A 27,745-nucleotide genomic window follows, 5' to 3' on the forward strand; every position below is an offset into this window, starting at 1 on the left:
AAACATGCGGAAGCAAATAGTTTAACTCACACACCGAGTTCAAATACACATACTGGCTTGCTGATCACGGCCCGCAAAAGCATTCAGATAAGAGAATAGAGATCATGCCCATGATCTAGTCTTCGTCACCCGCCGGGTGGAGACAATACTTACAGAATCTCTGATATAGAAGGTCATCTGCAACAAGAGGGAATAAACCCTAAGTACGGGAATGTACTTAGCTAGACTTACCCGTCGAAAACCAAACAAATGACACCAAGGATTATGCATAGCTTATTGTAGTGGAGCTGGCTGACACTTTCTTTTTGCAGAAACGCATAAGTAGTATGATCAACTCTTATCCTGACTAGCAGTGACTTTTTAACCATTAACCTGTTAACTACATTAGCACCTATACTAAGCAATCATTTTATTAGGGTGCAAACATTAATAACCATATCAGGTATTCATTGTGGCAACCTTATCATCATCATCCATTTAACCATATCATTAAATTAATTGAATCTATGTTGCCGCTGCTCAGTCAAGTTCTCACTATCTGGGAGAGACGGCGATTTGAATCGATTCCTATCCAGCTGGAGGGGTATTCCTAAACACAAACCCTGCTTCCCCCATCAGGGTCACAACAAGTCACCTTTGGTACAATTCAGGAGTCACGGGTCCGAACAGATCGGCATTCTCAAAGAACCACTCTGCCAAGGTTGTTCGAGACTCTAACCCGCCTTGGACTTACGCCAATGGCTCTCCGCACATCCTTACTACCTCTAGAGTGCCGCCACTGCTCGCGTTCCTGGCCTAAATCGAGCTACTAGGCTTCGTGGTCAGAACGACTTATCCGGCTAGCTAAGTGTTAGGCTGCGTTCAACATGACATGAGGACGTATAGCGTATCGGTCCTTAAACGACACAGACGGAGTCACTATGTTCAAACCTACACAAGACCCCGCCCGGTCTTAATTCATTATTCACATGGTTCTTTTCCACGATAGCAAATATAGCCAACCATGATCCACCTCATCCTAAAGCTCGTAGGTGACAGGACATCACCTGACTTCTACCGCACTAAGCATGGCTAATCATTTAACCCGTTCCTGAACTTAAATAGGATTCCAGTGTGATATCTGGACAAGGAAGGATATATAATGCAGCAATTGGTTCCAACCAATTCCTATACTTAATGCATCATCAACAATAAAAGATACTCAATGTATTTGTAAAAACATGGGAGGCTTAATATGCTCCGGGGCTTGCCTTTCAGGAACGAGGAAGGCTGGTGGTCAGGGCACTCGGGCAATTCCTCCACGGCGACCGCTTCGTCGGTTTCCTGCACCTCGGGTTCCTCCTCCTGGTTGGCTCCCTCGAACTCCAGCAACGTCACTCCCTCCGGCACACCTATTGCATGAATGCGCAAGATAAATATCATGGATGCACATGAACGAATGTCAGGGATGCTCAGGGAATGCACATGTTCGCTGTAGTTTGCATATTCCAACTTAAGCCCTATTCAAATCACTTTACTTACCAAGTTTATACAACCTAATGTATAATTGCTCATCTTCAGTTAATGACCTAGCACCTGCACCTAAGCATATTCTCAAGTTAGGCTAACCCCTAACAATCAATGGAAACATTGCATCGAGCATACACTCAAGCATTTGTATATCAGCAAAATGAAGACTATGTAGCGGTACAGTAAACTAGCCATAACTAGAGATTTACAAATCCAATTGACATGCAACAAGACAATCTGGAAAGCTTATGAAATTGTATACAATTAATTTTCAGACCTCCAAGCATGATTCAACACTTTACCAAGTCGAATTCATAAATCAATAGAACTCTGTCCTCACAAGGCAGAGAATAAGCAAAAACTGGAACCTAACTTTAAACAGCTGTAGTTTCTAAACTACTGTGCCAAATGCCCTCAAATTTTGATAGGATCTAGATACATAAATTATCTACAACTCTTGTATTCATTACAATCACAGAAAACCAAAATATCCTGGGGAGCTTTCTAAAGTCCCCGGATCTATCTAGAGGGACATATTACAAACAAAATAATTAGTAACTCATGATGTAAACATATAATTGGACAAAACTAAATCTACTCACATGTCACATATCACAAGAACACCAGAAAGTAGGGTGTTCATTCCCAAAACATTTCATCTAATACCTTTCTTAATTTATTTAATTAATTAGAGGAAATAGTAAACATATATGAAAGCTACACCATTAAATCTACAAAAATTACAGTAGACACTACATGCCCTAAGTAGACTACCATAAAAATTTCACACCATTTTAGTAAGTACAACAACCTACACAAAAATGGTAAGGCAGAATGGCTCAAAATGGCATAATTAGGAAACCTTAGTGAAAAGTGTCAAGCAACAAATTTCATATTTTTCCTAGCATCCTTAAGGTACTAAGATACTACCTACCAAGTTTCATGGTCATAGGATTCATAGATAATTTACAAAAATTCACACAAGTATCTACCCATGATAAAAGGAAAATCTATAGCTCAAAAACTACACATGCAATGTCTCTCAAATTTTAACCAGAGCTTCTACTAAGCAATACTAGCTTACCCACAAAATTTCACAATTTTTGGATCACAGAAACTCAAGATATGATTTAAACAAGTTTGCATGCATTCAAAAACACTTTTCAAGTTCCTATTTAATTCATCCAAAATTTCTACATAAAGTGCTCAAGACATATTTTTCTTAAATACTAAACCTAACTGTGAGTCTAACAAAATTGGAAGTACTCAATTTGGATCTACCAATTTGGAGTTACAAAATTTACAAAACAGCACTAAAAACTGCAATTTTTGAACTATCTTCTCAAACTCAGTCACTGACGTGGGGGACCCGGTTGTCAGCCGACCCCACCCGTCAGCGAGACGAAAACAGAGGAGGCATGACGATGGCGCGGCATACGGCGAAGCTCGCCGACGGCGGCTCCTCCGGCGAAAGCGACGGCACCGGCGTGCTCGCCTCGACGAACCGCATCTAGCCATGTCCTACCCGCAACCTCTACCGAGCTCGAGCAAGGACGGCGGCGTGCATGGCGAACGGCGGCGGGGTCCGACGGTGCTCCGGCGAGGTCCGGCCCTATAGGGCGTGGCTAAGCTCAGTATGAGCTTCAGGGGGTCACGAGGAAGCTAAGGGGAGGAAGGGAGGAACATGAGAAGGCTTCGGGGGTGGTCGACCACGTAGAGCTCCACTCCGACGAGCCTCGGTCATGGTGGGCGACGGCGGAGGGGATGCGATAGTTCCTCACCTAAGCTCGATTGACGCCGTGAATGGGTGGAGATGGTGAAGCTAAGCAAGGTGGAGCTTCAGGCGAGCTGGCTCAGGAACTGGTGGGGCTACGGTGGCGCACAAGCTCGGCGACGGCGGTGCGCTCGGCAGCAAGGCGGAGGCGCTGCGCTCGGCTTCAGACGAAATGGCGAGGCGCAGAGGCATGGATGGAGTAAATAAGCGAGCAACCGGGTGCATGGCGCCTTCGTGGCAGCAACAGCCTGCCCGGCGGGGGCAACGCCGGCGTACGGCCGCCACTTGGCCGCCGCGGCCTGACGATGTCAGCCAGCTGGCTCGCCTGAACATTACGTTTCAGAGCCCAACGAAGCCGACTGACAGAGCAAAAACATCGATCCATATCATCTAAACTGTGCTGATTTAGTTCATGTCATAGTTGACAAAGTTGGAGTACTAAGTGAGATCTTTAACTTTGTCAATTGGAGCTCGAGCTACTACGGCTTTGTTTGGGATCTACAAGGTGAACAAGTTGGGTACACGAAACTGAAATCCAGCCCTTATACTTAGAAAATTTCTAAGTGTCAAATACAACCCCAAAACTGACTTGTGGGTCCTTTTTGAACATGTTGTGCATGTTTTCATGACTCGGCTTCTAAACAAAGTTTGTTCCTTATAAAATTTTCCACAACTTTGTTTTAGGTTGCTCAGACATGCAAACATCCTAAGCTACACTTTTTAAATAGTCAAACACAGGAGCTCTAGGGGTCCAAATTGGTCAACCATGACTTGGAAACCTAATTAGGCAAAATGATCAACATGAACAATGTTCCAAATGACATCCTAAGTATAACTAAGGTTCTTAGGAGAATAATTGGCCACACCATACATTGGTCACACAAGAATCAGGCATCACAGGCATTGAAACATGGAGGAACAAGTGAAGTGTTACCTTTGCTTCAAGGCCATGTTTCATATGTTTCATGAGTGTGTTGCATAGAACTAACTAACCTTGTTTCACTAAGGGAGTGGCACATGTTGCACTTAAGTGTTGCACACTTTACATTTCATAAAAGAAACAAGACACATGAAATATACAACATGTTGCAATGTTTCGAAATCATGTTTCATGTGATATAAGTTCACAAATGGATGCATGATGCTCATGTTCATGAAATGCAGTGCAAACGTGGAAGCTAAACACCTGGGGTGTTACAGCTCTCCCCCCTTATAAAAATCTCGTCCCGAGATTTGAAAAGCGTACCATTGTTGATAGAATTCCTTATAACCATCCCTCAAATAATCTTCCCTTTCCCACGTTGCATCGCGTTCACTACCCTGATTGCTCCACATGACTTTGTAGAACTTGACTACCCGACTCCGAGTCACTCGCTCACGAGTGTCAATCACTCGAACCGGCTTTTCTTCAAAGGTCAAATCAAATTTTAACTCGATATCCCCCAATGGAACTCTCTCTTCAGGGACGCGAAGACATTTCTTCAATTGGGATACATGAAAGACATTGAAGATAGCACTCATCTCAGGAGGTAATTTAATCTTGTACGCCACCTTACCACTTTGTCCAATGATTTCAAACGGACCAACATATCTCGGCGCAAGCTTTCGCTTCACACCAAAGCATTGGACACTTTTCATAGGTGAGACTTTTAGATAAACGAAGTCTCCAACTTCAAACTCAATAGGTTTTCTTCATCGATCAGTATAACTTTTCTGCCTAGCTTGAGCTACGGCCATGTGGGTTTGGATAGTACGGACTTGTTCTTTGGCTTCTTGAACAAAATCAATTCCATAATATCTCCTTTCACCGGCTTCTACCTAGTTCAACGGGGTTCTACACTTCTGGCCATACAAAGCTTCAAACGGTGCCATCTTTATGCTCTCTTGATAACTATTATTGTACAAGAATTCAGCTAGGGGTAACCATTTTTCCCATGAGCCCTTAGCCGAGATGACACATGCTCTCAACATATCTTCTAAGATTTGATTCACTCATTCAGTTTACCCATTGGTTTGCGGATGATAGGCAGAACTTCTTACTAGTTTAGTTCCTAATAATCCATGCAAGTGCTCCCAAAAGCAAGCAGTGAACTGTGGTCCTCTATCCGAGATAATAGTACAAGGGATCCCATGCAGTCGGACTATCTGGTTGAAGTATAACTCCGCATAGTCGGTTGGACAAAAGTCTATGCGGACAGGAATGAAGTGTGCCGACTTGGTCAGTCGGTCCACAATCACCCAAATGGAGTTAAAATTCCTCTGAGTAGTAGGGAGTCCAACTATAAAATCCATACTGATCTCTTCCCATTTCCAACCTGGAATAGAGAGTGGCTGAAGTAATCCAGCTTTCATGTGTACAGCCTTGACCCGACAACAAGTGTCACACCTAGCCACATAAGCGGCTATCTCTTTCTTCATTTTGGTCCACCAAAATCGAGGCTTCAAATCATGATACATTTTACTACTACCAGGATGAATAGATAATTTAGAGGAATGAGCTTTAGATATGATTTGATTTCTAAGCTCTCTATCCTTCGGAACTACCAACCTGTCCTTGAACCATAACACGCCTTCCTCATCTACTCGAAAATGTTTGGTTTCTTGCTCTTTCATCTTGCGCTTGATGTGAAACACACCTGCATCTGTCTTCTGTAGCTCGATAATTCAACTCTGTAGAGTACAACTGACAGTGATGTTGTGAAGGACTGCAGGATGAAGGTGCTTTGACAAATGGACATCACTCTCAATCAATGAGTGACAATGAGACTTTCTACTTAAGGCATCCGCGACGACGTTTGCCTTGCCAGGGTGATAGTGCACTTGGAGGTTATAATCCTTGATCAACTCGAGCCATCTTCTCTAACGCATATTTAACTCTAGTTGAGTGAAGATGTACTTGAGACTTTTATGATCAGTGTAGATGTTGCACACATTGCCAAGTAGATAATGTCTCTAGGCCTTCAAAGCATGAACAACTGCAGCGAGTTCCAAGTCATGCGTGGGATAATTCACCTCATGCTTCCAAAGTTGGTGAGAGGTATAAGCAATGACTCTACCCTCTTGCATAAGAACACCTCCTAACCCAATACCTGATGCATCACAGAACACATCAAAAGGTTTCTCGATATCCGGTTGTGCCAAAACCGGAGCTGATGTTAGAAGAGTTCGCAGGGTATGGAAAGCCGTATCACACTCGAAAGTCCAGACAAACTTTATGTCTTTTTGCAGCAATCGAGTCATAGGCTTGGCTATTTTAGAGAAATCTGGGATGAAGCAACGATAATAGCCAGCCAACCCCAGAAAACTCCAAACCTCGTGCATCGAGATTGGAGCCTTCCAGTTCAACACTTCTTGCACCTTGGTGGGATCCACCATAATTCCACCATCGGACAACACGTGTCTAAGAAAAGGTACCTCACGAAGCCAGAATTCACATTTGCTGAACTTTGCATACAACTGGTGTTCTCGCAATCTAGTGAGAACCACCCGTAAATGTTCAACGTGATCTTCTTCATTCTCAGAATAGACCAGGATATCATCTATAAATACCACCACAAATTTTTCCAACTCGGGCATAAACACCGAATTTATCAGATACATAAAATGTGCGGGGGCATTGGTCAATCCAAAAGACATAACCAGGTACTCATATAGACCATATCTTGTAGAGAATGCTGTTTTTGGGACATCCTCAGGCCGAATTTTGATTTGATGATACCCAGATCTCAAATCAATCTTGGAAAAGACTTTTGCCTTAGACAACTGATCAAATAAGATATCTATGCGTAGCAGAGGATACTTATTCTTGATTGTAACTGCATTCAAGGGTCTATAATCTACACACATGCGTAGAGATTGATCCTTCTTCTTCACAAAGATGGCTGGGCACCCCCACGGAGATGAACTAGGGCGGATAAGGCCTTTCTTTAGCAGTTCATTCAACTGAGTCTTAAGTTCGGCTAGTTCATTAGGTGGCATTCTATATGGCCTTCTAGAGATGGGAGCTGTACCAGGAAGCAACTCTATCTTGAATTCTACTTCTCGATCCGGGGGCAATCCAGGTAAATCATCGGGGAAAACATCTGGAAAGTCACACACGACAGGGATATCTGCCAGAGACTTTGCTTGCACCGCATTGGTTGTGCAAGAAAGATTGATGTCCCTGGGTAACTATACTAGAAAACCCTCCTGATTGCTAGGATCTCTGAGCATAACTACCCTAGTCAATGTATCGATAAGTACTCCATGACGGCTCATCCAGTTCATTCCCAATATCACATCGATACCTAGCCCTGGTAAAACTACCAGATAAACCTGATAACTTCGCCCCTCTATCTCAATTTATACGTCCCCAACTACCAGCTTGGTTGGGATAATACCACTAGCAGCCCTAATACAATAACCCTCACCCTCAACAGTATATGTTTTCTGCATAAACTTGGATGAAATTGATGGGCTAATGAAGGAATGCAAAGCACCTGAATCAAATAGTACAACTGCGGGGTGTTGGTCAATCAGGAACTTACCGGCAGTCACTACCTCTCCTGAAGGAATCTCAGTAATATTAGTGTGGTTCACTTGTCCCTGATGCCCACCCTAGTAATTATTCTTCTTAGGGTAAGGGCACTCCCTTGCCCAGTGGCCTGTCTTGTTGTAGTTCCAGCATGGCATGTTGCTTGGTGGAGCCCTAGAACTGCCCTGACTGGTAGTGCCCTTAGGAAGAGCAACTGTAAATGCCTTGCGAAACCTAGTCTTGGTGGGATTCTTCTTCTGCGGTGAGCGAAACTTGGCGGCTGACGCTGGAGGACGGAATGGAGCCCTTTGTGCGATGGGAGCCTTAGATTTTGAGGCACCTGCCTCATAGGCCCTCTTATGACTTTTTGAAGCCGCATATACAGCATTGTTGTTCTCTTGCGATAAGGCATCACTCATAAACTCATTAAAATGAGCACACTTGCAATTTCCCATGGTCTTCATCAGTTTGGGGCTAAGTCTCCGCTTGAAGCTAGCAATCTTCTTAGCCTCAGTGTCCACAAACTCGATGGCGTACCTTGCAAGGTTGTTGAAAGCTTGTAGGTATTCGTTTAGGCTCTTGTTCCCCTGAGCCAGCTTCATGAACTTTGTATGTTTGATCGCCATGAGACCAGGAGGAATGTAATTTCCCCTGAAAGTAGACTTGAACTGATCCCAAGTGATTTAGGCATTAGCAGGCATAGTGGACCGATGATGACTCCACCAAATGCCAGCTGGCCCATGCAGTTGGTGCGATGCGTACTCAGTTTTTAGCACCTCAGTCAAGCGGAGCAGACGGAACTTCTGCTCAAGAGTATTCAACCACTCATCAGCTTGTAGAGGCTCCTCAGCCTCCTTGAAGATTAGGGGTTTCATGTCAAGGAAATCCTTGAAATCACTATATTGATTTGGATCCGGTCCTGGGCGTGGACCACGGCCATCACGATTCACAATCATATGGAGGGCCTCGGCCATAGTGCGCTGTCCTTCCGTAAGCATTGCTATTAGTTCCGTTGGTGTGGGTGGTGGTGGCGGAAGATCATCATCATCACTTGCACCGGTGGAACGAGTACGAGGCATCTGCACAATGCGCAACCAGTAATTATTGATGATGTCCGCACATTGGAGAGGAACAATATAATCGTGCCAAACTATATTTATGAAAACTTCATACAATAAACAGAGGCAATAATTCATTCTCCAATCACCACATCATCAAGTAGATTACTAGCGCCATACGCAGTGCATTCCAACATGACAAGTTTTAAACTTCACCATAACGTTACGCATCCCGAAGGGAGCGAATTAAAGTACATTACAAGTATGACTGCAAAAGCTTAACTAGTGAGACTTGCTAACGAACTACTCGTCGAAGTGATCACTGTCCACATCGGAGACACCTAGGACTTCTTCTGGGTATTCCTCTTCTTCTAACTCTAAAGAAGCATCTCTGTGATGGGTCACACGATCCAATTCTTATGCAGCCTCATCTCTCGCAATAGTGAGGTGCATCAGCTAGTTATGAAGCTCGTCTCTCTCGCGTGCGGTTTGACCCCACTGTTGCAGATGATAATTTGCAATACCACAAATCTCCTCAACTTCATGCTGAGAGATTGCACTTTATACTTGGGATAAGCAATTATAAGGGAGGGAGTAATGCAATATGAATGTCATGAGTGAATATGATGCATGCTCGTTCCGTACGTCCTCACAAACCTAAGAAAATTTAAGCTTTAGCGGAATATACGGTGGCATACATACGTTCTCTCAATTAGCGGTAACTAGTCGATCTACACGGTGCGTTGTTAGCGTACCTACAGAAAAACTTCATTGCAGCCCAACCCAACAAGATATAATGCTAATTACACAAGTAGTACTAAGATACTCTCCATATATACATCCCCCGATATATATACTTCGGTATCCAAACTACCTGACAAATGTACCCACAATTAAGTACCTTCATATATACATGTATGCAACATGTAAATACTCCAGTAACCACAACTAGCTCTCCCCTAGACCGATGGTTGGACGGTCATGCTCTCGCAACTCACACTTACCTTAGCATAGAGGCAATTGATCCATATATTACCATTCTAACGAATGGCACCCATGCAATATCACGCCGCATGGATGACGAAATAGAAACAATCAATTCCCCCAAGTTAGTAATTAATTATATATAAGACACCTAGAAGTCCTTAAGTGGGCTATAAGGGATGTGATCACCTGTATACCATAAAAAATTTGATTTTTGAACATTTGTATATAACTATAAGTTTGGAAACCATTTTAACAACAAAAGCTTTTGTTTTAAATAGCCGTAAGACATGTTTAATATTGAATCTAGCTCTGATACCAGCTGTCACAGAACCGACCAATTTATAAGAGCACAAGTACAAAAACAATTGCCAAAATGATCAAATTCTCGAACTTGAGCCCATATAAACCCGGTAGTCAACCGAAATCTCGAAGGATTTTAAACCAACTTGCATACAACCAAGATCACAGTAATTCAACATAACATATCGTACGTTACAACATTTTGTAGACGTTTGCAATTAGATTACATCATCACAGAGTCATCGTTATTACAAAACAAGTCTTGTAAACATGCAGAAGCAAATAGTTTAACTCACACACCGAGTTCAAATACACATACTGGCTTGCTGATCATGGCCCGCAAAAGCATTTAGATAAGAGAACAGAGATCATGCCCATGATCTAGTCTTCATCACCCGCCGGGTGGAGACAATACTTACAGAATCCCTGATATAGAAGGTCATCTACAACAAGAGGGAATAAACCCTGAGTATGGGAATGTACTCAGCTAGACTTACCCATCGAAAACCAAACAAATGACACCAAGGATTATGCATAGCTTAATGTAGTGGAGCTGGCTGACACTTTCTTTTTGCAGAAACACATAAGTAGTATGATCAACTCTTATCCTGACTAGCAGTGACTTTTTAACCATTAACCTGTTAACTACATTAGCACCTATACTAAGCAATCATTTTATTAGGGTGCAAACATTAATAACCATATCAGGTATTCATTGTGGCAACCTTATCATCATCATCCATTTAACCATATCGTTAAATTAATTGAATCTACGTTGCCGCTGCTCAGTCAAGTTCTCACTATCCGGGAGAGACGGCGATTCGAATCGATTCCTATCCAGCTAGAGGGGTATTCCTAAACACAAACCCTGCTTCCCCCGTCAGGGTTGCAACAAGTCACCTTTGGTACAATTCAGGAGTCGCGGGTCCAAACAGATCGACATTCTCAGAGAACCACTCTGCCAAGTCACATGAGAAGGCTTCGGGGGTGGTCGGCCACGTAGAGCTCCACTCCGACGAGCCTCCGTCATGGTGGGCGACGGCGGAGGGGATGCGATAGGTCCTCACCTAAGCTCGATTGACGCCGTGAATGGGTGGAGATGGTGAAGCTAAGCAAGGTGGAGCTTTAGGCGAGCTGGCTCAGGAACTGGTGGGGCTGCGGTGGCGCACGAGCTCGGCGACGGCGGTGCGCTCAGCAGCAAGGTGGAGGCGCTGCGCTCGGCTTCAGACGAAATGGCGAGGCACAGAGGCATGGATGGAGTAAATAAGCGAGCAACCGGGTGCATGGCGTCTTCATGGCAGCAACAGCCTGCCCGGCGAGGGCAACGCCGGTGTACGGCCGCCACTTGGCCGCCACGGCCTGATGATGTCGGCCAGCTGGCTCGCCTGAACATTACATTTTAGAGCCCAACGAAGCTGACTGACAGAGCAAAAACATCGATCCATATCATCTAAACTGTGCTGATTTAGTTCATGTCATAGTTGACAAAGTTGGAGTACTAAGTGAGATCTTTAACTTTGTCAATTGGAGCTCGAGCTACTACGGCTTTGTTTGGGATCTACAAGGTGAACAAGTTGGGTACACGAAACTAAAATCCAGCCCTTATACTTAGAAAATTTCTAAGTGTCAAATACAACCCCAAAACTGACTTGTGGGTCCTTTTTGAACATGTTGTGCACATTTTCATGACTCGGCTTCTAAACAAAGTTTGTTCCTTATAAAATTTTCCACAACTTTGTTTTAGGTTGCTTAGACATGCAAACATCCTAAGCTACACTTTTTAAATAGTCAAACACAGGAGCTCTAGGGGTCCAAATTGGTCAACCATGACTTGGAAACCTAATTAGGCAAAATGATCAACATGAACAATGTTCCAAATGACATCCTAAGTATAACTAAGGTTCTTAGGAGAATAATTGGCCACACCATACATTGGTCACACAAGAATCAGGCATCACAGGCATTGAAACATGGAAAAACAAGTGAAGTGTTACCTTTGTTTCAAGGCCATGTTTCATATGTTTCATGAGTGTGTTGCATAGAACTAACTAACCTTGTTTCACTAAGGGAGTGGCACATGTTGCACTTAAGTGTTGCACACTTTACATTTCATAAAAGAAACAACACACATGAAATATACAACATGTTGCAATGTTTCGAAATCATGTTTCATGTGATATAAGTTCACGAATGGATGCATGATGCTCATGTTCATGAAATGCAGTGCAAACGTGGAAGCTAAACACCTGGGGTGTTACATTCTTGACCTTTCCCCGGCGGAGAGCCAAAAGGTACTCTAGTAGATTGCTCGTGGCTTGTGTGATCCTCATCTTGTGTTGGTTGTGTGGCACCCTATTGAGGGTTTGGCGTGTGAAGCGAATTAGCGTGTGAACCTCCAAGTGAGTGAATCGCCACAACGAGGACTAGCTTGCCGGCAAGCAAGTGAACCTCAGTAAAAAATCATTGTGTTCATCATTGATTCCGAGGTGATTGGTCTTCATTGTTATTCATCCTTGTGATTGATTGGTTCCTTCATCTACATGGCGGTATAACCTTCTTGATCACTCTCTTTACATTACCGCAAACTAGTTGTCAAGCTCTTTAGTGTAGCTAGTTGTGAGAGCTTGCTTGCTTGGTTGGTGTGGATCTTTAGTTAGCCTTTGAGAGCACACTAACATAGTGTAGTGTCATAGCTATTGTGTGAATAGACACTATCTAAACTAGAATTGTGATAGGTGGCTTGCCTTTTTGAGTAGGCTAGCGCAACACTTGCTTCGCCTCATAATTGTCTAACCGTTTTGTTAAGTGTTGTTGTAGAAATTTTTAATAGGCTATTCACCCCCCTCTAGCCATTAGGACCTTTCACCTCATCCTAGGCCAAAAGAAATGTGTGGACAGCACCTGCTCTGTCTTCTTGGCTCCAAAATGTCCCATCAATCTGCCTTCATGTGCCTCCTGCAACAACAAAAGACGAACAGAGCCAACTAGAATGCATAGGTGGTTAGCTCTAAACAAAAACCCATCATTGATCATAAACTTATTCCATGTACGTCCTTCTCTATAATTTAGCAACACGTCCTTAAAATCAGGATCAAGCGCATATTGTTCTTTTACTAATTCAAGCCCAAAAATCCAACAATCAAGATGGGACAGCAATGTATATCATCTAGACAAAGCATCAGCAATCACATTATCCTTCCATTTCTTGTGTTTGATAATATAAGGAAAATATTCAATAAATTCAACCCATTTAGCATGCCTACGATTCAGATTATGTTGAGAGCGAAGATGCTTAAGTGATTGATGATCAGAATGAATAATAAATTCTTTTGGCCACAAATAATGACGCCACGTCTCTAAAGAACGAACAAGTGCATACAATTCCTTATCATATGTGGAATAATTAAGAATAGGACCATGCAATTTTTTACTAAAGTAAGCAATGGGTTTACCATCTTGCATCAAAACACCCCCAATGCCAACTCCACTAGCATCACATTCTAGCTCAAAAGTCTTACCAAAATTTGGAAGTTGTAGCAATGGTGCGTGTGTGAGCTTGTCCTTCAAAGTGTCAAAGGACTCCTCATGTGCCTTTCCCCAATGAAACACCACCCCTTTGTTTGTCAACTCATGCAACGGGGCAGTAATGGTGCTGAAATCTTTGACGAAGCGGCGGTAGAATCCTGCAAGACCAAGAAAACTCCTCACCTGTGTAACGGTTTGGGGGATCGGCCCACTCTTTATTGCTTCAATTTTCATCTCGTCCACCTCAATTCCCTATGGAGTTACATCATAGCCAAGAAAAGAATCTCGATCCGTGCAAAAGATGCACTTCTCAAGGTTACCAAATAAACGTGCATCACGTAAAGCATTAAAAATAGCACGTAAGTGATCCATATGTTCATCAAAAGACTTGCTATAAATCAATATATCATCAAAGTAAACTACCACAAAACGACCAATAAAAGCTCTTAAAACCTCATTCATTAAGCGCATGAAAGTGCTAGGTGCATTTGTCAAACAAAAAGGCATTACTAACCACTCATACAACCCGAATTTGGTTTTAAACACAGTTTCCATTCATCTCCAAGTTTCATTCTAATTTGATGGTAGCCACTTCGCAAGTCAATCTTGGTGAAAATTATAGAACCACACAACTCATCAAGCATGTCGTCTAGCCTAGGAATAGGATGACGATACCAAATAGTAATATTATTGATGGCTCTACAATCAACACACATACGCCAAGTTCCATCTTTCTTAGGAACCAAAAGAACAGGAATGACACAAGGACTAAGGCTTTCATGTACATACCCGCGGTCCAAAAGGTCTTGGACTTGCCGCTAAATTTCCTTAGTCTCCTCGGGATTAGTTCGATAGGCAGCACGGTTGGGCAATGTTGCTTCCGGAATCAAATTGATTTGATGCTCTATCCCTCTCATAGGTGGTAGCCCTAGGGATATCTTAGCTGGAAAAATGTCCTCATACTCCTGCAAAAGGTTAGTGATAGCAGGAGGCACCGAGCTAACAATATCATCAAGCAAAAATATAGCTCGTTTGCATACCAAAGCGTAGCAAATATCATCATCAGAAATTTCAGCAAAGTCACATTTTGTTGCAAGCATAACACCACCCTTCAATTTAATCCCCTCAGCCTTAGAAATAGATGTAGACTTATCCTTTTTAGGTGGAAGAATAGAATTAGTAATTTGTTGTTTTTCAGATTGAACATCATTCAAACTAGCAACGCGTTCTCTATCAGCTTGTACAATTTGAGTAGAGGTCAAAGGTACCAAAGTAATTTTCTTTCCTTTATGCTCAAAGGTGTATTTATTACTTCTACCATGGTGTGTAGCATCATTATCATGTTCCCAATGATGACCCAATAAGAGTGAACAGGCTTGCATAGGTACCGCATCACAATCAACAGAATCAGCATAAGAACCAATGGAAAATGAAACTCTGCAAGTTTGTGTTACCTTTGCTTTTCCAGAATCATTTAGCCACTGAATATGGTATGGACGTGGGTGTGGGTGTGTGGTCAAGCCAAGCTTCTTGACCAAATTAGAACTCACCAAATTATGGCAGCTACCTCCATCAATAATGACACGTGCTCGACGGTTGCTGATGACGAAGAAAATCTAGAACAAGTTATGGCGTTGTAGCTTCTCAGGTTCCTGCACTTGTGAGCTGAGCACCCACTATACAATGATGCTCCTATTGGCCACCGTGGCCTCGTCACCAAGGACTTCGCCGTCCTCCTCATCTGCATCTTGGTCTTCTTCATCCTTAATGTTAGAGGTGCTGATATAATCATCTTCTATAGCAATATATGCCTGCTGACTTGGGCAATCCTTCTGCATATGGCCAATGCCATGGCAGCAGTGGCACTAAATGCCCGAAGTGCATCCTGTCGATGCAACGGATGAGGCACTCTTGGTAGGCACCTGCAAAGAATTTTTACCTGAATCTAAAGGTCGTGCAGGAGGTGCCTTAGGTGTAGCGATAACTCCAGAGGCTGTTGGTCGCTTGCTCACTGGTGGAGGCACCCAAAAAGTGGTTGGCTTGGTTAGCCCTGAAGATAGTGCCGAGCGTGGTGTGTATGTGGTGCTGACCTTGCTCTTGTTCTGCTGTTCATGCCCCTGCAATTCATTTTCTGCAAGCATAGCAAACTGAAATAACTGGTTGACAGTGTTAAATTCTTTATAATCAACAATGTCCTAAATCTCGCACCTCAAACCCAAATAAAAATGACAAATGGAATCTTCGTTCCTCTCGACAACACTACAACGCATCAATCCCTTTTGGAGCTCACCATAGTAATCATGTACAGATTTATCTCCTTGTTCTAAACGCATCATTTTTTTACGCAAGTCTCTATGATAAGAAGGAGGTACAAAATGATCATGCATAGCTACCTTAAGTTCTTCCCATGAACTAGGTAAAGCATCCTGTGTACCTAGCCCATTCCACCAAATAATGGCAAAATCCTTAAACTCACTAGTAGCTTGTTGAACTCTATGATGCTCAGGCACAAGGTGGGCGCTAAACTTTTGTTCTACTATCATCTCCCAATCAAGATATCCCTCAGCATCATAATGACCCAAAAAATATGGTATTGTGAACTTAATCTTAGCATAAGGATCATCGGGCACACGGTGATTATTACCTTGATGGTGGTGGACACCACCCATACCTGTCGTGTTGCGGTGAAGACGTTGTCGTAATCTTGCTTGTCGGAAGGCTAATCGATCTATGTTCCCACTGGCATCATGCACCATGTCTTCTGGCAAGAGACCATCGGTGTTGCTGCCGGAGACGTCGTTATTGCCCGCCATAAAGGTTTCCAACTCAGTAACCTTGTCGGTTAGCGTGGAAATTCGTTTGTCCAATCTCTCCATGCTATTGCCAATGTTGAGTTCAATGAGTGCATCAGTGACGGCCTCATTCATCCTTTTTTGGGCATCCTCTACAATAGCTTGTAGTTGCTCTTGGCTGACACACTCGTTGAAATCCTTAGGATTGTTATCTCTAGTCTGATCACCTCCTGCCATTATAAACACGAAAACAGGAACAAATGGTGAAAGTTATCCCTACCAAATGACTATGTGGTTGCAGTTGCAGTGGTGTCACTTTTCACAACAAGTGGAAGCATCTTACCAAGCTCTTACAAAGTTCTTACCAACACAAGCAGTGGGCGGTACAACCGGCGGCTGGTTTGTGATACCTGTGAGGCAGTGGTAACGAGATTGCAAGACCCTTTTTCTGTACTAATCTGAAGAGTTTATGGAGCTTGGAAGGCACACAAAGAATAATATGTATATTTGGCACACAAGTCAGTAACAGAAAGTAATGCTGAATTATAGTCCAAAGTACTTGCTCTCGTTGCTGGTCTAAAATGCTTCAAATACCAGGTGTGTGACAAATAAGTATGGTGGATAGCAAGGTGACAGGTGTGTGAAAAACAAGTATGGTAGATAGCAACAACAACACAAACAAGGAAGAAGATAGCACACGCTAACACAGCTCACTTTGGCCTTCTCTATGTGCTCCTCTAGATATTGTTCCTCTTTTGCCCCTCTATTTTTTCTATTTTTTGGGTTGTCGTTGTTTTTTGGGAAATTTCCACTGTTTCTTTTTATTTCTTTTTATTTTTTTCCTTCACTTAGGAGCACAAAAGAAGTAACCACAAAAAATATGAGCTTAAACAAGTGAAAGACGTGGCCTATGAAAATTTCAAAAGATGTGCTCAAAATCAACATAAAGCTTGTGACCACGAAAAGAGGATCTTGTGACCAGTTTTTGACTAAATTAAAAATTTTTGACCCCAGCAAGACCAGGGATAGATGGATCCAAAAAAATTTTTGATCGATTTTGATATATGGAACGTTGAAATCCGAGTTCGCATGTGAAAACTAGACCAGTTTTAAGAATTGGCTCCGAATTAGAGGACAAAACGGGAACAATGTGCGCAAAATTAGTCACGGCAGCAAGGATTGGATGGAAACGGTGGAGGAAAACACACGAACTGGACTCTAACATGACCTAACCAGCAACAAGACCTCGACCAGGACACAAACTCAATACGACGGACTCTGAAACTAAAATATGCAAAGGCTACGGCGCATAAGGTTCTAGGATAGGAAAAAAACAAGTATGGCACTGGACGATGGGACGAATGTGAAACACTCAAAACTTGGGGATAAATGTGAACTTGATGGTATACCTTAGCTCTGATTACCACTTAATGGGAATGGGGATCCCGATCTTCCGTCAAGTAGTGATAACTATCGTTGTGGCGGAGAATGACACACCGATCCGGCTTCAGATCGAAAGATCAAACCCTGCAATCTTAGCACCACAACTCCTCTGGTTATCAACTGAGACATGAATCTGGTTAACCTCGCCAAGAAGGCTAATCCCTACCTGCACAATGAAGAACTCAAGCAAGAATAAGAAAGAAAGCAACCAAATTGCAGATGAATGATTAATCTCACGAAGTTGGGGTCTCACAAACCGATGATCGACAAAACTGTTCTTGACAGATTCATCTAAGCAAAATTCAAAACCTAATGACGGTGATGGCATATGATTATACAGGTATTAGGGTCGTCGCCTACCCTAGACATGCCCTCTAATGGGCCCAAATACGATACACGATCCATCAGACCAAAAGATAGTGTCGCAGCACCCTGGCAGATTCTGAACGCTGACTTGTTTCGATGATTCCCATTGATTCTGGAGGCCTTTTGATGTGAGACCACTTGGATTGGCTTCTTTATCAAATTAGATTTCCAACCATATATGGATCGGTTAAAACAGAGTCCGGATGCATCCTAGGTGACCAGTTTAAGGCAGACTGGTCCTGGAGGCCGAGGCAGACTCGAAATCATGTTGGATCGGGCCTCCAGTTTTTGTTGAACGTCCTTGCTGGTCATCAACACCTCCACCTCTTCCTCTAAGTCCATCATGACCCTCTCCAATGTTCCTAAGCAAGATAACATCATTAGGTAGTAGTCTATTCTCAAAAGTATGAAAAGGATCGCTTAAGAACGAGCTCACCTCTAAATTGAGTTGACGCATTCGAGCTTGGGTCATTGGACCTTGCATGACGGTTGGAGGATCAGTGGGTACATCTGAAGAAGTGATGTCCTCATCAGGGGCTGTAACACCCTAGGTGTTAGGCTTGCATAATTTGACTTGCATTGCATGAGCATGAGCATCGAGCATTCATATATAAGCTTTTACAGTTGAAACATGTGATTGAAACATATGAAACATGCTTGTTATTTTATGTTTCCTTCTATATATGCATATGATCATGTGTGAATACATGTGAATAGTTGATGCGAGTCACTAAAACATCTTAGCTACACTTAGGATGACTAGTGGAACAATGTTCATGAGGGTCACTTTGCCTGATCAAGTACTTAAGTGATGCTATGTATGTTGACCTGGAAAGCTTTATGTGTAACCAATGTATGAAATGATTGTGTGACCCTAGGAATAGCTTAAACATGTTTGGAATGTCATTAGAAACAGCTTTGGTATTCATGGCTAGGGCTAATTTGGTCACTAAGTCATAGTTTAAGTGTATACCATCATTTGAATGTAGCATGTTTGACCTAGTTTGAACTATGTGATAGAAACTTTGCATGGAGGTGGTCACTAAAGCAAAGTTGTAGTATTTGGTGAGAGGAACAACTTTTATTTTTTGGTCGCAAGCTAGTTCAGCTCCTAACATGCTTGAAATTGGCTCACAAAAATCAGCTTTGCACTATTTTCAACACTTAAGAAAATTTTTCTAAGTCTTATACACTAACAGTTCGACAGCCTCAACTTGGTGATGATTTTACTCACTAACCATTGAGATTTGGACTTCAGTTTCTTAAGATAATTTGTAGATGGTACTTAGGGCTACAAGATCTGTTCAGGATGTTTGCACTAACAAGCTACGGGTTAGGAAATTCAAACGATTGAAATCGCTTTGTCAGGCTCGAGTTCAGGTGCTAATGAACGCCGCACCGCGTCGGGTTGTGGCTGACTGGCCACAGAACATGGCCGCCGCGTGGCCAATGCTGGCCGGTGATGGGCCCTTGATGCCGTGAGCTGGCACTCATTATCTGCACGCCTCGCGCCCCATTTCCACGCACCCGAGCTCACTCACTCACTCTCCATCGCCTGCTTCCGCTCTTGCCGCAGAACCAGAGCAGCGCCGCCGAGCACAGCGCAGCTCCGTCATCACCCAACACCCACGCCACAGCACCATCGCCGCCTCCATCTCGCCCACAGCTGTGCCACACTCCCCTCTACCTCCTTGACTTGAAAGCAGCAGCTGACGAGCTTCGGTGAGGGCGTATTCGCCATTTTCTTCCTCGTTGGAGATCTCGGCCGCCATGGCCGCCTCCACGGTGAGCTCGCCGCCACGCTGCTCGCTTGGGCATTTGCTTTGATTCCTTGCATTAGGGCTAGTCTATGGTGTGTGCTTTCTTGTTGCATGATGTTACCATGGATAGTGGTCTCGTCGGCGCGGAACATGGTGACCCACACCACCGCGCTCACACCTCCGCGCCACCGCGCACGTGGCCGGAGCACGTCGGAGCACCTCGCGTCACCTAGATAGCCGTGATAGATCTGTGTCGTCACCATGGTTCTGGTGCACTCTTCACCGAGCTCTGCCATGGCCTTCCTTGGCCGGCGTACTGCAGCACAGCGCCGTCGTGCCACCATGGCCGGCGACGAACACGCTCCTGTGCATGTCACAGAACCGACCAATTTATAAGAGCACAAGTACAAAAACAATCGCCGAAACGATCAAATTCTCGAACTTGAGCCCATATAAACCCGGTAGTCAACCGAAATCTCGAAGGATTTCAAACCAACTTGCATACAACCAAGATCACAGTAATTCAACATAACATATCGTACGTTACAACATTTTGCATGCGTTCGCAAATAGGTTACATCATCACAGAGTCATTGTTATTACAAAACAAGTCTTGTAAAACATGCGGAAGTAAATAGTTTAACTCACACACCGAGTTCAAATACACATACTGGTTGGTTGATCACAGACCGCAAAAGCATTCAGATAAGAGAAAGGAGATCATGCCCATGATCTAGTCCTCATCACCCGCCGGGTGGAGACAGTACTTGCAGAATCCCTGATATAGAAGGTCATCTGCAACAAGAGGGAATAAACCCTGAGTACGGGAATGTACTCAGCTAGACTTACCCGTCGAAAACCAAACAAATGACACCAAGGATTATGCATAGCTTAATGTAGTGGAGCTGGCTGACACTTTCTTTTTGCAGAAAAGCATAAGTAATAATGATCAACTCTTAACCTGAACTAGCAGTGACTTTTTAGCCATTAACCTGTCATCTATATTAGCACCTGTACTAAGCAATCATTTTATTAGGGTGCAAACATTAATAACCATATCAGGTATTCATTGTGGCAACCTTATCATCATCCATTTAACCATATCGTTAAATTAATTAAATCTACGTTGCCGCTGCTCAGTCAAGTTCTCACTATCCGGGAGAGACGGCGATTCGAATCGATTCCTATCCAGCTGGAGGGGTATTCCTAAACACAAACCCTGCTTCCCCCGTCAGGGTCGCAAACAAGTCACCTTTGGTACGATTCAGGAGTCGCGAGTCCGAACAGATCGACATTCTCAGAGACCCACTCTGCCAAGGTTGTTCGGGACTCTAACCCGCCTTGGACTTATGCCAATGGCTCTCCGCACATCCTTACTACCTCCAGAATGTCGCCACCGCTCGCGTCCCCGGCCTGAGTCGAGCTACTAGGCTTCGCGGTCGGAACGACTTATCCGGCCAGCTAAGTGTTAGGCTGCGTTCAACATGACATGAGGACGTACAGCGTATCGGTCCTTAAACGACTCAGACGGAGTCACTATGTTCAAACCTACACAAGACCCCGCCCGGTCTTAATTCATTATTCACATGGTTCTTTTCCACGATAGCAAATATAGCCAACCGTGATCCACCTCATCCTAAAGCTCGCAGGTGACAGGAAATCACCTGACTTCTACCGCACTAAGCATGGCTAAGCATTTAACCCGTTCCTGAACTTAATTAGGATTCCAGTGCGATATCTGGACAAGGAAGGATATATAATGCAGCAATTGGTTCCAACCAATTCCTATACTTAATGCATCATCAACAATACAAGATACTCAATGTATTTGTGAAAACATAGGAGGCTTAATATGCTCCGGGGCTTGCCTTTCAGGAATGAGGAAGGCTGGTGGTCAGGGCACTCGGGCAGTTCCTCCGCGGCGACTGCTTCGTCGGCTTCCTGCACCTCGGGTTCCTCCTCCTGGTTGGCTCCCTCGAACTCCAGCAACGTCACTCCCTCTGGCACACCTATTGCATGAATGCGCAAGATAAATATCATGGATGCACATGAACGAATGTCAGGGATGCTCGGGGAATGCACATGTTCGCTGTAGTTTGCATATTCCAACTTAAGCCCTATTCAAATCACTTTACTTACCAAGTTTATACAACCTAATGTATAATTGCTCATCTTCAGTTAACGACCTAGCACCTGCACCTAAGCATATTCTCAAGTTAGGCTAACCCCTAAACAATCAACGAGAACATTGCAACCACATACACTCAAGCAATTGTATTTCAGCAAAATGAATACTATGTAGCGGTGCAGTAAACTAGCTATAACTGGAGATTTATAAATCCAATTGATATGCAACAAGACAATCTAGAAAGCTTATAAAATTGTCTACAAAACATTTTCAGACCTCAAAGCATGATTCAAACCTTTACCAGGTCGAATTCATCAATCAACAGAAGTCTATCCTCACAAGGCAGAGAATCAGCAAAAACTGCAACCTAACTTTAAACAGCTGTAGTTTCTAAACTACTGGGCCAAATGCCCTCAAATTTTGATAGGAGCTAGACACATAAATTATATACAACTTTTGTATTCATTACAATCACAGAAAACCAAAATATCATGGGGAACTTTCTAAAGTCCCCAGATCTGTCCAGAGGGACATAATACCAACACATAATTAGCAACTTATGATGTAAACATATAATTAGACAAAACCAACTTTACTATCTCATCACACATATCATAAGAACACCAGCAAGTAAAGTGTTCATCACCAAAACATTTCTTTTACTACCTTTCTTAATTTATTTAATTAATTAGTGGAAATAGTAAACATATATGAAAACTACCCCATTAATTCTACAAAAATTACAGTAGACACTACATGCTCTAAGTAGACTACCATAAAAATTTCACACCATTTGAGCAAGTATAAAAGCCTACACAAAAATGATAAGGCATAATGGCTTAAATTGGCATAATTAGGAACCCTAATGAAAAGTGTCAAGCAACAGATTTCATATTTTTCTAAGCATCCCTAAGGTACTAGGATACTACCTACCAAGTTTCATGGCCATCGGATTCATAGATTAATTACTAAAATTTACACAAGAATCATCCAATGATAAAAGGAAAATCTATAACTCAAAAACTACACATGCAATGACTCTCAAATTTTAACCAGAGCTTCTACTATACAATACTAACTTACCCACAAAATTTCATAATTTTTGGATCATAGAAACTCAAGATATGATTTAAACAAGTTTGCATGCATTCAAAAACACTTTTCAAGTTCCTATTTAATTCACCCAAAATTTCTACATAATATGCTCAAGATATATTTTTCTTAAATACTAGACCTAACAGTGAGTCTAACAAAATTGGAAGTACTCGATTTGGATCTACACATTTGAAGATACAAAAATATCAAATCAGCATTCAAAACTGAATTTTTGAACTAGCCCTAAGACAGCACAGTCACTGACGTGTGGGACCCGGCTGTCAGCCGACCCCACCGGTCAGTGAGCCAAGAACAGAGGACACGGCTGCGACGGCGCGGAAGACGGCGCAGCTCGTCGGCGGTGAGGTCTCCGGTGAGACCAAGGCCACCGTCGTGCTCACCACGACGAGGCGGACCCGTTGGTGCCTAGGGTTAGATCTCTACTGGCCTCAACCTATAGCGGCGACGCGCACGGCTGCTCGGCGGAGCTCCGGTGGTTCGGCTCAACGGCGAGACGGCGACGGCGACCGGATTAGCACAATCACGGGCTATGCCGAGTTTCCCCATCCCAATGTGAATCTAGTGCACCCCCCTGGAGGACCCGCGATGGTCGGAGATGGGCCGGCCATGGTGACGGGCTGCGGCGGCGACATTCCGACGAGGCTGCGCGCGGCGGGAAAGCTTACCGAGCGCGGCTAGCAAGCAACCATGGGTGCGATGCGACGGTGGATACGCGGAGGAGCTAAGGCAGTGGCGAATGGGCGACGAGGCGCGAGCTTGCTCGACGGAGGCGGAGCTGATCGGCGGCAATGGTGGAGCAGCGGCTGCTTGGTTGGCGCAGCGCGCGGTGGAGGAGAAGAAAGGCGAACTAGAGCGGGTGAGTGCGTCGGCAGGCGCGGGGTGGCTTCAAGACGCGGCTGCGACGCCAGAATGCGCACGGCGCGTGGCCAGCACGGTCAGCCGGCCGTCGACGCGCGGCGTACACGCGGCCACCGAGTTCTGAATCGCCCGAGCACTGTAGCGTCTGAATTTTTCATTTCAGTATCCATCAAGCCGACTGACAGCGAAACTTGTTGACAGTGGATCTCTCAATCCGTGGTGATCCAGGGTAAGTTGTAGTTAACAAAGTTGGAGATCTACATGTGGTCTACAACTTTCACAATTGGAGCTCGAGCTGGTTCGGCTTGGTTAGTGAGATACAGTGCTCCAAACATCAGCTCATGAAACTGAAATTGCACTTAGGACTTAGAAATAATTTCAAGTGTTGAATCCACCTTCAAAGCTGACTTGTGGGACCTTTTTGGGCATGTTGTGCACATTTTCACGAGTTGGTCACAAAATAACTTTTGTTCCACATATAATCCTCTACAACTTTGCTTTAGGTTGCTCAGACATGCAAACATCCTAAGCCACACTTTTTAAACAGTCAAACAAAAAGGTTCAGGGGTCAAATTTGGTCAAACCATGACTTGGAAAACTAATTAGTCAAAGTGACCAACATGAACAATGTTCCAAAAGACATTCTATGTGTAACTAAGTTACTTACAAGCATTTCTAGCCACACCATGCATTGGTCACACAAGAGTCAAGCAAGGTATATACTGAAACAATGAAAAACACAAGAAATGTTGCAAATGTTTCATAGTCATGTTTCATATGTTTCATGATCTTGTTGCATAGTATTAACTAATCTGGTTTCACTAAGTGAGTGTCACATGTTGCACTTAAGTGTTGCACACTTTACATTTCATAAAAGAACAACACACATGAAATATACAACATGTTGCAATGTTTCGAAATCATGTTTCATGTGATATAAGTTCACGAATGGATGCATGATGCTCGTGTTCATGAAATGCAGTGCAAATGTGGAAGCTAAACACCTGGGGTGTTACAGTGCATGCACGCCTTCACTACCTAGGTCACCCGATGCGCCTTGATGTGTAGAGCACGATGTTGGGGTTGGGTTGGCCGGAGAGCTCGCCGGCGATGAGCTGAGGCTGATCCGCGTCGAGTTGTGCCACTCCCCTGTTTTGTTTCACTAACACGTGGGCCCGTCTGAAGCATGGACCTCGGCTGTCAGCGACACAGTTTCAAAGGATAGCTCAGTTATTTTTAGATTTACATGCTAGCTTTGGAAAATCAGAAGTTGAGTTGTAGGGATCCAAATTTGGTGAACCTAATTTTGTTGTGTTCCTTAGGAAGTGTAGTATTTTATAAAAATATGACAGGTATAGTTTCTGATGTTTTTGTTAAGGATTAAAATGCATTTAGATAAATGCTTTTTGTATGTTTACAATTTTGTAAATTAGATATCTTGAGCTAGAAAACTCCTAAAATTGTGATTCCAATTTTGTGGGTTTTGTATTGACATGCCCTAGCTAGGAAAAATAATAAACTTGCTGTAAACTTAATTTAAATATGGTATTTCTATTTATTTATTAATAAATGGCATCTTCTAAGGAAATTTGTAGGGATAAAAATATGTAATATATTGCTATGTAAATTTTTATGCAGTAGTATGGCACTAATATGAAGCTAGTAAAAATATATAATCTATTGCTTGACACTTTTCTACAGGGTTTACTATTTTCACTAAATTAACCCTTGCTAGCTTATCATTTTGTATAGAATGTTATACATGTGCAAATGGTATGAAATTTTCACAGTAGCCTATTGTGAGCATTAGGAGTCCACTATAATTTTATGATAATTTATTGTGTAGCTTTGGTGTATGTTTATTATTTACCCTAATTATTTAATTAAATTAATAAAGGCATTTAAGTAATTAAATTAGGGTTCACCATGATGTTTTGTATGATTCTTGTGATGCATAGTAACTATTGATGTTCATAGTAAGGTGTAGAAGCCATTGATTGTATGTAACTAACTAATTATCACTTTATAATTCAAATACAAGGCTGCATGTATAGTTTTGATTGTGTGGATGATTTCATATGGATAATGGTCTTTGCTGTAAAACTTGTTACTAATAAAGTTGCAGATAACTTACTAATCTACCTTGTGTCAAATTTTCACAGTCATAGGACTTAGATTTTTAGAGTTATAGCTGTTACAAGTTTGCTGTCCGAAATGTTTACTTCCTTGATAGATTTGATTGAATAATTTGTTTGCCCTATATAACTATTGAATCACAGTAAGAGTATTAAAAGAAAGTTGTAGACAATTTCTTAATCTTTCCAGAATGTCCACAACCATATGATTTCGATGTATATAACTCCAGTTATGAGTAAAACAAGAAGCCGTTGTTTTGTGGTGTAGTAAATGAATTGTAAAAGTGTTTGATTAAGTAATCAAGAAGAGATATGCACCTACTCAGTAAAAATGTGATGCACTTGTTATTACTTTAACACCATACTATTTTGAATACTTACAAGAATGCATTCATCATGTGTCATCATACTATACTTGTCAGCATGTATGCATTCGTAATATCTTATGCCATATTCATGCATATAGGATCGACAGAGGAAATAACGTTGCTGGAATTCAACGAAGGAGAGGAAGGGGACCAATAGAAGATTCCTCAAGCCATAGCTCCCAAAGAAGAGGAGCAGACCCTAGAAGAGCTTCTAGAGTGCCCTGACCACCGCCCCACTTTCTTTGTAAAAGGCAAGCCCCGGAGCATTCTAAGTCTCCCAGTGTTTTACAAAATATTACTTGAGTCCTTTATGATTGATGCATTAGGTTATAAGAGTTGGTTGGAACCACTTGATGCATGGAACTACCTTGTCTAGATATAAATACACACCTTTAACCCTGTGTAGGTCTAGGATTGAATATATGCTTAGCCCTGCTTAGACCGGTAGAAGTCGGGTGATTTCCTATCACCTACGAGATATAGGTGGATACCGAAGCACGGTTGACTATATTTGCTATCATGGAAAAGAAACATGGGATACAAGTAAATGGAGGTCGGACGAAGTCTATGGTGGGTTGGCTCATGTGATTCCGTCTGTGCCGATTAAGGACCGTACCATTGTTGGACCTTTTGACAAGATTGAACACATGCCTATCACTTAGCTAGCCGGATAACTCGTTCTGGCCGTGAAGCTGAGTAGCTCAACTCAAGCTGGGCCCTGCTCTATAAGAGTGTGCACTCTGGATGGTAGTAAGGATGTGTGGGGAGCCAGACGTGAGCCCAAGGGTAGGCTAGGCCTGAACATCCTAGCAGTTGGTGGTCCCTGATTATGCGGCGCTGGGCGAACCCGTGAAATGTGTACTTGAGTTGTACCAAAGGTGACCTAAGGTGACCGTTGATCTAGTGAGCCTGGGTTTGTGTTAGGAATAAATTCCTATCTAGTTGAAATTGATTCGAATCGCCATCTCTCCCGGATAGTGAGAAACTTGGCTAGCTCCAGCATCGTAGTAATTGTATTATGGAATATGATGGTTCGGATAAACATGGAATTACTATACCTGCTATGGTTACTATTGTATGCTCTTAAGATGATGTATCACATGTTTGGCATAG

At 43.0% G+C, this 27,745-nt stretch overlaps 1 protein-coding gene across 1 annotated transcript in view; it reads left to right on the forward strand.

Moving 5' to 3' along the window:
• LOC136467210 (protein ACTIVITY OF BC1 COMPLEX KINASE 8, chloroplastic-like) overlaps nt 1–26,749 on the forward strand; it is a 72,010-nt gene extending 45,261 nt beyond the window's left edge. The window contains exon 21 of the mRNA XM_066465809.1: nt 26,731–26,749. The gene's annotated coding sequence lies outside the window, so the exon portion shown is untranslated. The remainder of the gene's footprint in view (nt 1–26,730) is intronic.
• The last annotated feature ends 996 nt before the right edge of the window (nt 26,750–27,745 follow it).

The sequence above is a fragment of the Miscanthus floridulus genome, chromosome 7 (assembly GCF_019320115.1).
Source record: "Miscanthus floridulus cultivar M001 chromosome 7, ASM1932011v1, whole genome shotgun sequence".
Classification (NCBI taxonomy): Eukaryota; Viridiplantae; Streptophyta; class Magnoliopsida; order Poales; family Poaceae; genus Miscanthus; species Miscanthus floridulus.